Here is a 14439-nt window from a genome sequence, read left to right as displayed (position 1 = left end):
TAAAAATGTTTGAGACATCAGTTACTGTATATATGTTTCAATTATTATTACAGTATTATTGTTTTTTGTTTTTTTGTTTTTTTCCCGATTGCTAAACGACAGTGAGCACTGGAGCTATGCGCAAAACTCTAGCTACAGTCTGCACTACCAATAGTCACCTGAGCTAAACAGTTCACATAACCTGCAAAACTCATTCCAAGCAACACAACTCTTAACACACAAAACAGGCTCAGTGCAGCCAAACATATGCACAGCCCTCACTGAGATAACACACACTGTCAGTCAGAACACACTGAGAGTAAAAACACTAGCATCAAACTCCAATACAGAAAATACAAACTTTTCATCTTTACAGTTTGAACAATTTCAGTAACTTCATACAAAGTAATATTTTCTTTAAAGAAAAGAGTGACATTCTTTCACATGATTTACAATTCATTACAATTCTTTAAGGTAAATGAAAATTAGCAGTTTGCTACAATAGTCTGTAGTCAGAATCTCAGTGATGAGAAAAAAAGGTAGAAACTAAACGTACATACTGTAAGTCGAAACAAATAATTGAGGGGCTAACCCTGCCTCTCTCCAGCAGGCCACAGGTCTTCAGCTGAAGTGCAATCAGCAGTGTGTGAAAGGCACAAGGCTGACATTTATTCTGTTTTGAATGTGTGGTTTACAGTTTTGACAGCAGTGTGTTAGCATTTGAACAAAATGCACAGTGTTGTGCAGGTTGTGGTTAAAGTCATGGAATAAGTGTGTAGAGTTTTGAATACTGTGTTCAAGCAATGACTAATCAAACTAGTGTTTGGTTCACATGAACTGCTGGTGTGTAGACTGGAGTTAGTTTTTGCACAGGTAGCTCCAGTTGTGCTCACTGTCATTAATCGAAAAACAAACAAACAAACAAACAAACAAACAAACAAACAAACAAACAAAAACGTAATTGCTTGTTTCATTATATCATTAAGCATAAATATTTGTTAGAAAATATTGATTATAGCGCGTTATATGCATTAACAGACTCAGTACGCTTTCTTTATTTTGAATTTGAATGATAAACACATCATTGTACTGTGCAGGTATGGAAATCTGGTCAGCACAAACTGTATTAGGCCTACTGTATTTCATACTGTTTAACTATTAAACTTAATTTCACACAAGTCCAATCTCTATTTGTTTGTTTTTTTTTGTTGTTGTTTTTTTTCTATTTGTTTACTGTAATCACGTATGGTTATTTTAACCTATATATACAGTATATATATATATATATATATATATATATATATATATATATTATTCTGATTAATTTACTGGGGTGGTATCATGTCCATCCCCCAATGAAGACCCCTTGCATAGTCTCTTTTCTTCTAACACAGTGAGAACAACCTTTCTTTAGACCATTGTGTTCCTTCATTAAACTAATGATGGATGAGGGGAGAAAAGTGTAGGGTAACATGTCCCTTAGCTCAACAGCAATATGGAAGTATACTGATACAGGTGAGAAATTGCAGGGCCGTTATGTCCTATAAATAATTGGGTAACACTTCATGTTAGAGTGACGTTGTTACACAGAAATAACAATATCCATGCAACTAATGCCTTCATGATTTTAAAACGTCGGGCTGAACTGTGCGGTTCACACCACATGACTTGCTCTCAGTGAAATCAGGAGTGTTCACACAACACAACGTGATTGATCCACAACAGGAGGTAACGCACTACACGAGCTGGCAACAACTCTGTCACCCAATGATTCTATCTTGTCTACAAACCACGTTTTGTCACAAAATAATCACGCGATAAGACGAACCGGAAATGACGCAAAACAACACGTGCGTCAATACCCAGCGAAGAGGAGAAGAACAAAACACGCAAATATGGACGTCAGACAGAAACTAGTGTTTCAAACTGTTTGTGCGATGATCTGCTCTGAGAAAAAAAAAAGTGCAAAAAAAGAAAAAACAAGATTTACCCGGTGACCTCAACCCATGCCTTGCTCTGATTGGCTGGAGCTCATGACATCACTGAGGTTGAGTCGCGCAACATCTCTGGATATCTAGCATGCTAGATATTTTTCTGGGCTCGGCGACGTGTCTGCGAGGCATCTGCGAGCGTCTTTGATGCGTTATTGGCTCTTTCATAATTATGTCAAGCATTTATCGTTCGCTAATCCCCCGCGATTTGCACGCCATAACACCCTGACCTGTCGGCGAGCTCAACAATTTGCAAATTAGGCTTAAATCGGGCTTAAAATCATGTAGTGTGAACTTGGCTTAACCCTAAACCAAACCATAATTCTAAACCAAACCCTACTAGTCAGCTGCAAATATGGCTTGACCCCAAAAAAATTCTAACAAAAGGTTTCTCAGTGGTTTATAGTAGTATCAGATGTACTTAAAAACATACTAAAAGTTTACCAAAGTTTGACTCCAAGAAAGGCCCCATTTTCAAAATGGCAGCCGTCAGGTCTTTAAAATGACCTTTACTCCTTTGTATTCCTCCTAGACCAGGAATACTGGTGCCTGATAGATGTTTTGGCCATGTAATATTATAATTAGCATATTTGCATGGTAGATAAGTGACTTCAAGTGCTATTATACAGGGGTTGGACAATGAAACTGAAACACTGGCCAATGTTGGAGGTTTCACATCTCTATGCCTGGCGGCCAATCTTCAGAGTGAAGCACGGGTGGATCAGTGATGGTTTGAGCTCCAATATCATGACAATCCTGATTGTATTTGATGGACACGACACTGCAGAGGACTACCAAACCCTTCTGGAGGATCATGAGCACCTGATGCTCAAACCGTGTATCAGCATGATCATGCACCAACACACACAGCAAGACTTGTGACAGAATGGTTTGATGAAGATGAAAGTGACGTTGAACATCTCCCATGGTCTGACAGTCACCAGATCTGAATGTTATTGAGGTGTTTTGGAGGAGCGAGTCCACCAGCATCATATAGTGACCTGGACACTGTTCTGGAAGAGGAACGGCTCATAATCCCTCTGGTCACTGTGAAGGACTTCTATCTGTCAATTGGTGCTGTATTTGGATGCAAAATGAGGCCCTTACCATTCTAACAAATTATTGTGTAGTAAAACCAGGTGTTTCAGTTTCATTGTCCAACCCCTGTATATTAAAGCAATTGGTTACAAGCATATTTATGCGAAAAATAAGTAAAATTTCCCTTAAGTAATTGCATATTTCTCCTTTCTCATACCATTTTGCCTAGTGTTGGTGGTTTCTGTAGTTCATAACAATTCTTTTAATTCCAATAATGAATAAATTCATTAGAACTGTGTGGCACTGTAAAATGAGTCAAAACAGGGCTGCCACGTGAAGGCTCAGTACCACTAACCCCTTTTAATTTTTTGTCTTGTTTTTTAATATTTTTTATTATGAGTGTTTTTTTCCTTTTCTTTTCTTTTTTTTTATACTTTTCTTATTTATACATATCTTTTTCTATTTGTTTCCTCTAATTCAGGTTTATTTTTTATACTTTTTTGTACTGTGACTATTACCATTAGTCGTCACACTCTTCCTCCCATAGAGGTTGATTATAGTGATTCTCACAATTCCTAACTTGACAGTCCACAAGCAAGCATGCATGGTAGTCCATATGCCCTACAACTGCACGGTTGTGTTCGGCAGGTAGTTGTGCAATTACAGTGGATCATCGATCTGCAGGAGGCTTTCTGGGGCAGCAGTCTTACTGGTCATATCTAGCAGGAACTGGTTGTCCAGCAGTTTCCATCCCTAATTCACTGTGTTCATGACACTTTCCTTTCCAATCCACACCATGATCTGGAAGTAAACTCTTTGGCAGTGGTATTTGGTTGAGTACTCAGTTGGAGGCAGACGTTCTGGGGTAACAAATGATTTGGCGGTAACGATTTTCTTGTTAAAAAGGTTGTAGCGCAAAGAGTCAAGTAAGCCCATTGATCTGCATGATTGTCAAAACATTCAAGAATGGACTCTGCGAGCATATCAGTCTGAACACTACTTGTGTCTTTACTTCCATGTGTTAGTTCAACAGAAAAGGCAATCGGTTTGGCTGTTGAAAGGACCACTTCTTTTTGGTGGCTCAGCTTTATTCTCTTGTTGGATTTTAATGTATTTTTTATTTATGTACTATTCTCGACACCGTCAACATTTTGAGTACTATTTCACCAGCGGAACATCATCGTCGGCTCTTTGTACACTTGCGTTGTTGATTCCATCAGCTACCTTCTGATGAACCTCAACCACATCAGAGCCATCTCTTAAGTTTTTACAGCAAATGGGGAAAGTTTCTTGGATTATAACAACATGACTCATGGTCAAAATTGCATTTGGATTGTACTTTTTCCTCAAGCTAATTCAACAATGTCAATTGCTGAAAATTGTGCATTTAATTTTGTTGGGTTTAGTATAATGCCCCCTGTATACTCAAAAAACATCTATAGAGGATGCATTACACATGTATTACCTTATTCAAATTGAAATGAGTGACCTTTTTAGGGGGTTCACACACAGGCCTCTGTTCGGGCTAATTCAGATTTTTTTTATGATCCGAGTTATACAATCCAATTTAAGTTACTTTTGGGTGCAATAATTTTTACATTGAATGCAAAGTCTGTGTTTTAGCAAAAAAAGGGTATGTGTCCAAAAACACGTACTGAGTAGGAATAACATGACAGGCTAAATGGTTTACATCTCTGGTTCACCCCAAACAAAGATAAATCCTTACAGTAATCTCACAAAATCATATATTCCATAAGTTTGTAATCATGTCAGTGCAATTTAGACAAGTCCAATGGATTCATAGACCCAGAAAAAATGGGGTTAGACACCAATATTACTTTGCTAAGTCAAATAATGAAGGAGGTAGGATATTTTAAGGGCTTCTTGTCCATCTTAGACGCCATCTTGAAAATTACACCTTTCTAGTGGTCAAACTTTGGTAAACTTTTAGTATGCTATTTAGGACACCTAATACAACAAAAAACAGCTGAGAAACCTTTTGTTAGAATTTTTTTAGGGTTAGGTGTTTCTTTTTCATAAATGCAGCCGTCTATTTCTGAAAGACTCCAAAACGACTCGACCAAAGCAGTCCGAAGTTTCAGTCTCTCTAAATCCTTCAACAGCTACGGAGGCTTCTTAAATCCTCAGCTATTGTACACACTGAAGACACTAACAATGACATTGATTTTACCATATCAATCCAAGTGCGAGTCTAATGATGAAACACTGGAATAACTTGTTATTCAATCAACTCGAACCTTCTCAGTGATAAGTTTTTACTCAGTTTGTTGTACATTATGAGATGTTGCAATTGTAGTTACTCTACACCAGCAAGTGTATGTCCATCAAAAAACGTATGCATAATTCTAATTTACTGAGGTGCATATGTGGGAACTTTGTTAACTGTATCAATAACAGTGTCTGAGCACAAAACGTGAATGACTGATGTAAGAAAGTTTGTAAAACAAATCTTGCAGAATCAGCATTGATTTACAATCTGCATTAATTTTAGCAGAAGTATTTCAGTAAGAGTAATAACATGAGTTGGCCGGTTAGGCGAAGACCTATAGCTGCACTGGGTGTACACAATATTAAACACAAAACTATGTATTTTGAACAACCAGTAGAAAATATGTACAGTACAACAATAATTAATCATTCTTACAGTCTGTTATTCTGAGGAGCAAAGCAAATAAAGTGGGTAACTGCCCCATCTTTAATGGATAAGCGTTTTGCAAATCCCACATTGACTTTGCAGAGATTTGAGATGTAATCGTCAAAAGGTTATACTGCTGTTCTATTGCTGTGGTAATTTTGAAACACTGATTCTTCACATCCTCATCCTATGGAAGTGTATACAAAGAAAATGCTTTTGAAGTGCAGAAAATGGTGTCTTCTCGCCTTTTTCACAACACGAACCAGCAGGTCACTCCCAATTCTTGCTTTATCATTTCGTCCTTTTGTGATCAAGTGGTCTAATAAGCTTCAGTTAGCTTTTTTTTTTTTTTTTTTTTTTTTTGCTTTTCCTACTGCTCAACCCTGTGCACTAGGGCTGGGTAATAAATATCAGTTTCTCGATATTAATCGATTCTCATTTTTACGAACCGATATCGATTCTTAAATCTCAAGAATCGATTAGTCATCCTGTTTCATTTGAATGAATGGGACATTGTATCGCGGCTGCGCACATCCAAAAAATCGCAATAATCTTTGTCCTTTTTTACTATTGATATGAAACAAAGTCTCAATTTTCAAATTACATCTATTTTCTTTAGAAATTCAAAAACATAAATAACGTTTTGGCGCTGTTACCAGTTAATAATACCAGTTACAGCGCGAAATAAACATGAATGAGCATCTGAAAGTGTGTTAAAGACAACTTATCCAAATCCGTATCATGTCACATTGATTCGCTCAATCAGCGTTTCAACTGTGGAAAGACGTCAGTTAAACAGCTTGTAATCAATGTCATGTATCGTCATATTCACCTCAGAAAACACACATTAACTCGTTAGTCAGCTAGAAAAAAAAATAACTCCAGAGAGGAGCATTTTGCTAAATATATCCATATTACATATGCATTATAATCTTAATGTTCTTCAATATTTAATGCATATTTGAATAAATCTGGCAAGTTTTTTGTGACAGCCACCATTTAAATGTTTATATTTCATATAATCTTCTCATTATAAAAATAAATAAAAGTGTAATTTAAGTTTTTGTATAGCTACAAAACAGTTAATTATTACCTTCATATTAGGCTAATGAAGTCTGGCTACAATTAGACTCCCATAGTTTACAGCATTAGTTAAGAGATTTGATTCACTTGAGAAAAATGGCCATTTATTGTAACTGATATCCAAAAAAAAAAATCGATATTGAATCGAATCGAATCATAATCGAAATCGAATCGAATTGCAAGCTTGTAAATCGAAATCAAATCGAATTGTGAAATGTATCTTAATACCCAGCACTGTGCACTCAACACAGTACATATTGCATAAACACACACATGGTCTGTCCAGAGACAGTGCTTACAACTGCTCAGCCTAAACACTGCATGAAAAGTGGGATTTTCGTCAGTAAGCGGCACTGTAGATTGTCGTGGAAGTTCAGGTTTACGACTGCACACGGCAATTTACAGGTAACACTCAAAACTGCTGTGAATTGCCGGAAATTGACGTGGGCCTTGCTTGGCAGTTGTCCCCCCATTGTCCCCCCTTCTCCTAAATCTAGAGGAGGCTTTGACATGTAAATGAAAATGCTGTGAGCTATACACATGCAAATAAGGGTAGGGGAGTTTCACCCCAGGTAACATTTTTCTGAAAGGTATAACTTCATTCTAAGACAAGATCAGGCTCAGTATAACCTAATTGCTGTGTTTTTTTTGTTTTTTGTTTTTTTAACATTGCACATAATGCACAACAATTACAACAATAACAGGACATCCAAAAAGATAACAATCAACAAATAATAATTTCACAATAAATAAGAAACAAATGAAAATAGGACAGAATTGAACAAATGAAATAAAAACAGGAAAGGGACTATCTCTATTGTGTATAATATTATGATTTAAGAGAAAGTTAGAAACCAGTAATTTGTACTATTTAAAGAAAGAAAATTAGCTTCAATTAGCTTCAATATTCTTTAGCAAATACAATTGTATCACTACATTTTTATCGATACATTTGAGAGACAGAATATACTGAAAACTAAAAATTAGACCAAAAAAAAAAAAAAAACTTCAAACAAGGTTTAGAATTATTCATTTTACTCTTATAAATATGAAATTTTCCTAATAAAATTATAAGATTCATCATAACATTTACGGAAGCAGTTTTCAAAATATATGATAACATCTTTGATGTTAATTCACAGTTATAAACAGATGTTTTTTGTTTTTGTTTTTTAAAATTTTTTTGACTGGTTTATTTAATTTAAGTAACCTAATAAAGTTATTTATTTATGCATATATGTATTTTTACATTTCATGGTAGCCTATTTAGGTATATCCACCTTATTCCTAATTTAAAATGAACTAACAGCAGCAGAAAAGTCAAAGGACAGCCGACGACAGCCTTTCAACCTGAGTCAAAAACCAGTGAACGTAACTCTGATTGGCTGAGGCAGCATATCGTCATAATCCAACCTGTAACGTCAGCCACTCTGATTGGCTGAGGCAACGTGCCAGGCATGTGGCGTGTTTTTTTAAGCAGAAAGTAACTACACAGATATTCAGCCTGCTTCGCCGTCATGATCGCTGGGGAACCCATCTTTTCCTCTAAATTGAAGGTAAGTTCGTCCAGCTTAGTGAATTCTATGTCCATGTCTACTTATAGTTTTTGGTAGTTTAGCGTTTTTGTCTTAAACTTCACAAATCGGCTGTGATTACTGCCGCGAATGTCCAAGGGTGTTAACCTAACGGAACAGTTTTTTGTTTTGCGTTAGCTTGCTGCTCTTAATTCTTTTTTTGTTTCATTTCAATTTGAACAAATTTGGGACACTAAACTGTACGTTGGGTTGCACGTTGTTATCTGGCTGCAAGTTAGCTACCATTCTTTGATAGTAATCAAACTAACTCATTTACTGTGAATATCGTCAGAAATTATGAAAAAATAATAAGTGCCAGGGTCCTAAAACAAAGCGCGTAATGTGCTTGTATGCTCTAGTGTAGGCTATCCTTGTTTGTAAAATTGCATCACTTTGTGTGATGAGTGAAATCTTCAGATGTTTGTGATTTGTTTTGTCTCTCAGGGGCTGTTAGGAGTGAGGTGTCCTTCGCTGATGGGAGAAAAAACACCTAAATAAGGTAACGTTACGTGTTGTGATCTCATCCTCTTTTCTTTTGAACAGACCCCAGTCAAATAAAAAGTAAAACTAAACTAATTTGGATTAACGTCTGTGTTTATAGATGACTTTGAGCGTGAGACAGTGGTGAAAACGCCAAAGAGAACTGGAACATGGCATGTTATATTCAGTTATAAATGTTTGACCAAGTTTTTAAATATCTTATAAATCTGTTCAGTTTCATCATTTGATAATAACTTTTAAAACACATTTTTTTGTGGTATAGATGCAGTGACTGAGACTGGGAGATGCAGTGACTGAAACTTGGTGGTAAGTGTTGATCTATTGGCAGTGGAGAAGACACTTTTAATAGACACCTTCTCTCTTGTGAGCTAGCAAACTTTGTTATTCTAATTAGAGCATTGTAAACATCACCAAATGTGTTCGTTTATTTCAGTGTTCCAGAAAAAGGTCCTGAAACTACTGGTCGACATCCGCCATCGCCTGAAGGAAACCAGGTAGTGGATGCAGAAGAAACATATTTTTGCTTACAAATGTGGGGACTTGGGGCAGATTGCCTTTGCATACATCTAAATCATTTGTCTTTTTCAACTTTGCAGAAGGGGTCATGAAATTCGGTTCCACAGCCACTGAGGTGTATGTACATCAAGGTGAACCTCAAGCACGCGTCGCAAAGACTTAAATTCACTTCGCCCTGATGAGCCAAGCCTACAGGACTTGAATTAAGAGTTTTAAAGGGATAGTTCACTTTGAAATTATTTTTTGAAATGTTTTGGCTTACGTCAAGGGCATCAGTCAGTCATATAATGGAAGTCTATGGGGATCTCTTAAAAGAGCATGCACAGAGAAGTACAAATTAAACATGATTTAATGAATCATAACTGTAAGTACACCTTGATGGCTTAAGATACGAGACGAGCGGTTTGTGTGAGAAAATGAACAGTGTGTGTGTGTGTGTATATATATATATATATGATCTGCGCATGCGGTGGAAACCGCCAGAAGCGATCTTGCACTGGTACGTCACTCATTGTTTACACAGATTTCGGAAGTTTTACTGTGAAGATCTAAACATATTAAGATGTATTGCATTTTGTGTATATCTAAATATATATATATATATATACACACACACACACACACACACACACACACACATTTATACAATATAAATACTGTTTGTTTTCTTTCCCAAAACGCTCATTTCGTGTCTTAGTCAATCATTGTGTACTTAATTTATGAGTCATTAAATCATGTTTAATTTGGTCTTCTTTGTGCATGCTCTTTGAGGTGGTGACCATAGACCTGCATTATATGACTGACAGACAACAACAGTTTGACCTAAAAATATCAAAATTGAAAATACTGTGGAAACAAAACCACCTGCATCTTGGATGCCCTTGAGATAAGATAAAACATATCAAAAATTTATTTCAAAGTGAACCATACCTTTAAATTACATCCTTATTATTCGTTCATAATTCTGGCTCCACTGTACATTGTGTTTGATATATCTGGTGCCCAATTCTGATGCCATTCAGGGCAATTTATTTTTGAATAGAGATGCAATATATTATTGATTTATTTGTATAACTGTAGTGCTGTATGTATGTATGTTGTCCCATGTTTCCAGAGGGTGGAGGACATGTTTTCTGTGCTTTGAAAGATGTTCTCCTATGCTGTGTACATAGTTTTGTGTTTGTTCTAATAAAGCTATTTCTTTGAATAAACAGTATGTGGCAAATGTTCCTTTCCTCAATAAATTCATGTCCTTGATGGTAATAATAATTTAGTCCATAGGATAACAATGACATGAATAAACAACATAATAGCATATCATATGAATATGAATATATATATGATTATTATTATTATAATTTTATGTCGGCTGACCAATAGTAACAGATCTGCCAACCAATCACGAGTGATTTTCTTGTTTAAATGTAGTGAATTTCAACCAATACTGAGTGAGGAAATTCAAGCCATTCTCTGGCAAGGCGCGCGCAGTGCTGCTATTCATATGCTAATTAGGGCCATTCGCACCTCCGCGAGCGCTGCATGCATACGTCATGGTTCGTTTCCGTCAATATGTGGCACAGTGGAACGCGACGTTCACAGTCTGTAAATTGTCGTTAACTGCCGAAAATTAGGGAGATTTCCGGCAGTTTACGGGGACGAAAATCCCACTTTTCATGCAGTGAAACTGAGCCACAGCAAAAAACACACAAGCACGCACACTTATGCACATGTATATGTATGTATCCTTGCCAGTTGAGTTGTTTATAGCCAAGTAATTTACTAGTCTTTAACAAATGATTCCAGGTAAGTGTAGCTCAGCCCTCACTGAACTTGTATCTGAATGTGAATGTGTGTGTCTATGTGTGCAGGTGTAAATTGTTGTGAAATATCCCTGCATGGCTGGGGCTGTTAAATTATTCAGGGCAACAGTGTACATTGGTTGAGGGAGTGTGGATGTTATGGGTGTGTGTATCTGTGTGAGTTTGTGGGAGTGTTTGTTTGCGTGGGTGCTAGTCAACTTCAAGAGACAGATGTGTGAAGGGAGTGTGCATCTGTGTGTATGTAAGAGTGTGTATACAATGTGCTAGTCTCATGATAGCGATGAACAGCTTATGCCCCACCAAAATGTCATTGTGGTGGACTCACTCATGGGAAAGTGTTGTGAAATCAACTTAGTTTTATTGTAACTAGGCAACCAAGATAGACTAGAAGAATGTTTGTGTGGGTATATGTGTGCTGGAAAGAAGCTTTCTTTCTTGCTTTCTTTCATGTCTAAAACCATCCCCATGTCTAAAACCTCCTTTTTCGCCTCCTCTGTTTTGGAAGGTAACGTTCCCTACGTCCAGCAGTCTATAATTTAATGTAGTGACTGAGACAGATCAGACACAATTATTTGTTATATTTAAAAAAAATAATCCACATTACCCCTCACCCAACAAGCAAACTATCCCAAAACTGCAAGTAACAAACAGATGCAAAACCAACCAGCTAAAGAAATTTGGTAACACTTTACAATACGGGTGCACTAATGTGCATTAATTCATCCTTAACTAATGCACAGATAATCATGAGTTAATGTATAACTAATGAAGAACTAAACCATTAATTGATGATTACTGCATCAGCAACTAATAAAGAGTCAATATGATTAATAGATTAAGTAATACATGAATTGCTATTAATTCAATGTGTCATTGTGTATTAATTCCTTAATAACATATTTTCTTAACTAATAGTGTAAATTAATGTGTTAATTACCACAATTAGTCAAAGCTATGCACTTCAACTTCCAGTTGTCTGCTTTAATTAATCATTAGCTAATGATTTGCAAAGGTATCATTATGCTATGACTTTACTTGATGAGGCACATCATTATTAACTAGTCATTTAGTAATTGTAGTAATTTGCACATTAATTTGCACTAACAATGAAGTAATTAATCATGTATTAATGCATATTAGTATACCTATCATATTACCTGGAAGTTGAAATACAAGGCTTTGGCTCATTCTGGTAATTAACATATTAATTAATGCTATTAGTTAAAAAAATGAGTTATTATGGAATTAATCCACAATTACATATTTAATAAATAACAATTCATGTATGAACTAATATATTAACCTTACAGACTCTTAATTAGTTCCTAATGTGGTAATCATTAATGAATAGCTTAAATAATCATTAGTTACACATTAATTCAGTATTATCTGTGCATTAGTTAAGCATGAATTAATGCTTATTAGTGCACACGTATTGTAAAGTGTTACCAGAAATTTATAGTCATGCAAGCTTCAAAGAGATGAGCCCAGAAGGAAGAACGTGTACAGTATATATTTGATCGTTTGGAAGAGAGAGATTGGTTCAGAGATGGCACTGCTCAGGACCCAAGATAACGGCAGAGGTTGATTGATCCCAAAAACAAATTATTTGGATATTTGAATGAAAGTGTGTCTTATTTCTTATCAGTACTATATATATATATATGAATCATGTCTAAACTGTAAGCTCTGCACACTCTTCTGGAGCTGGAGTGTAAAAGAGATCACAGATAAGGCATAATTTACAATGAGAGGTGAAGAAAACGGCACTTCTCAGATAAAGACAGTACCTAATTGGAACTCATCCAAGGAGGCTGGACAACCATTTGAGTTTAAAATCTTGGGACACGAACAAAGCATGAGAAGATTCCAGAATGCATTAGAAGATACAGTGAGCAGTCATGGAGTAGCCATGAGGGAGAAACCAGACAGATGAGTAACCATGTAGACGAGCAGATGAAAGAACCCAAATCAAGATCAAAAGAACATGGGTTAAACAGCTTAATTCAAGACATCTAACTACTCTCCTCTCAATTTCCCATTGAGAGTGATTCAACTGCAAAGCCCGCTTCCAACCTCACACCATGTGATTGGCTGCCCAATACATCTATCCAGACACGAGGACACCGCCAGCCAATCAACGGACCCGGGAAACACCCTTTTACACTGGAAAGTGAAATAAGCAACGTAATGACAAGCAAGTATAATTCAGGCTCTTGAATGAACGAGTGCTTTGATTTAAAATTGAATAACCCCGCCTAACAAATGGCAGAAGGGTTAAATTAATGATTGATGGTTAGTTCAGATCATGTCTTATAAGTGCATATAGAAACTTGGGATTTCATCATTTCACTCTTCCTCACTCTCTTTCTTTGTGCAACTTCTTTGTATGAATGTGTGTGTGTGTTTGTGTCAGATGTTCGTTTTATGTGTTGGAATAATCAATAAAGTCGTGTTTGTGTTTTAAAAATAATTATTCTTTGTTTATGTTTATTGTCTTTAACTGCTGATCTTAGTTGCCTTGCTTATAAATAGTGTTTTCACTGGATATTTACATTCAATGAAGAGCTGATAGTTAAGGCTGGGTCAAATGAACGCTGGACGAGTCATTTGCTCGGCCGTATAAGTGATTAAAATTCCCTTTAAACTAAATTGGCCTGTCTGACTCTTATAGTTTTACTCTCGATTCAGTCACTTTGAAACACACAAATAGAACCTCTTATGTTTCGGATAAAATTATTCAATATAGAGTGAACACTTTATATGCACTTTATATGCATGCACACAACGTCACCGTTTTCACAAATGTGTGTATTTATAGCTTACAAGGTGATGAGAGGGTGATTTATAGCTTACAAGGTGATGATGATGGTGAAAGTGTTATGTAAATGTCCCCTCATACATAATGAAGTTTACTCAGATAACATGTATAGCATTTTTTTCTATCTATGTGCTGCAATTTTAATTTCCTGTGTACATGTACATATATATCGTGAGCTTAGAATTATAAGGTTCTATCTCCGTTTAGGGTAGTTCTGAGATATTGAGCATCAAAGTTTTTACATCCCACCTGGCAAAACTGTAATGTAGTAAAATTTTCTATTATAGCTTTATCTATTAATCTTTTTTTTACAAAAATAACACCACACAGGCATTAATAAACACCTAATGGATCAGATTATATCAAAAACTCAATTTCGACCAAAAGTGGAGATAGAACCTTATAATTCTAAGCTCACGATATTCCTAATGTTCATGTACATTATATTTGGTTAATTCTG

General features: G+C 36.0%; 2 long non-coding RNA genes across 2 annotated transcripts; both read left to right on the top strand.

Annotated features, from left to right (window-relative positions):
* The first annotated feature begins 7975 nt into the window (after window positions 1-7975).
* Window positions 7976-9128, top strand: LOC120464466 (uncharacterized). Its single transcript, XR_016155139.1, has 4 exons — window positions 7976-8303; window positions 8766-8820; window positions 8923-8974; window positions 9085-9128. It is a non-coding gene; the product is annotated as an uncharacterized LOC120464466 (long non-coding RNA).
* A 6-nt stretch (window positions 9129-9134) lies between these two features.
* Window positions 9135-10551, top strand: LOC120479798 (uncharacterized). The gene is made up of 2 exons (XR_016155140.1): window positions 9135-9316; window positions 9419-10551. It is a non-coding gene; the product is annotated as an uncharacterized LOC120479798 (long non-coding RNA).
* The last annotated feature ends 3888 nt before the right edge of the window (window positions 10552-14439 follow it).

Source organism: Pimephales promelas, chromosome 1 (genome assembly GCF_988280905.1).
Source record: "Pimephales promelas chromosome 1, fPimPro1.hap1.1, whole genome shotgun sequence".
Lineage (NCBI taxonomy): Eukaryota > Metazoa > Chordata > Actinopteri > Cypriniformes > Leuciscidae > Pimephales > Pimephales promelas.
Note: the sequence above shows the minus strand (reverse complement) of the source record. Positions and strands in the feature narration are given on the sequence as shown.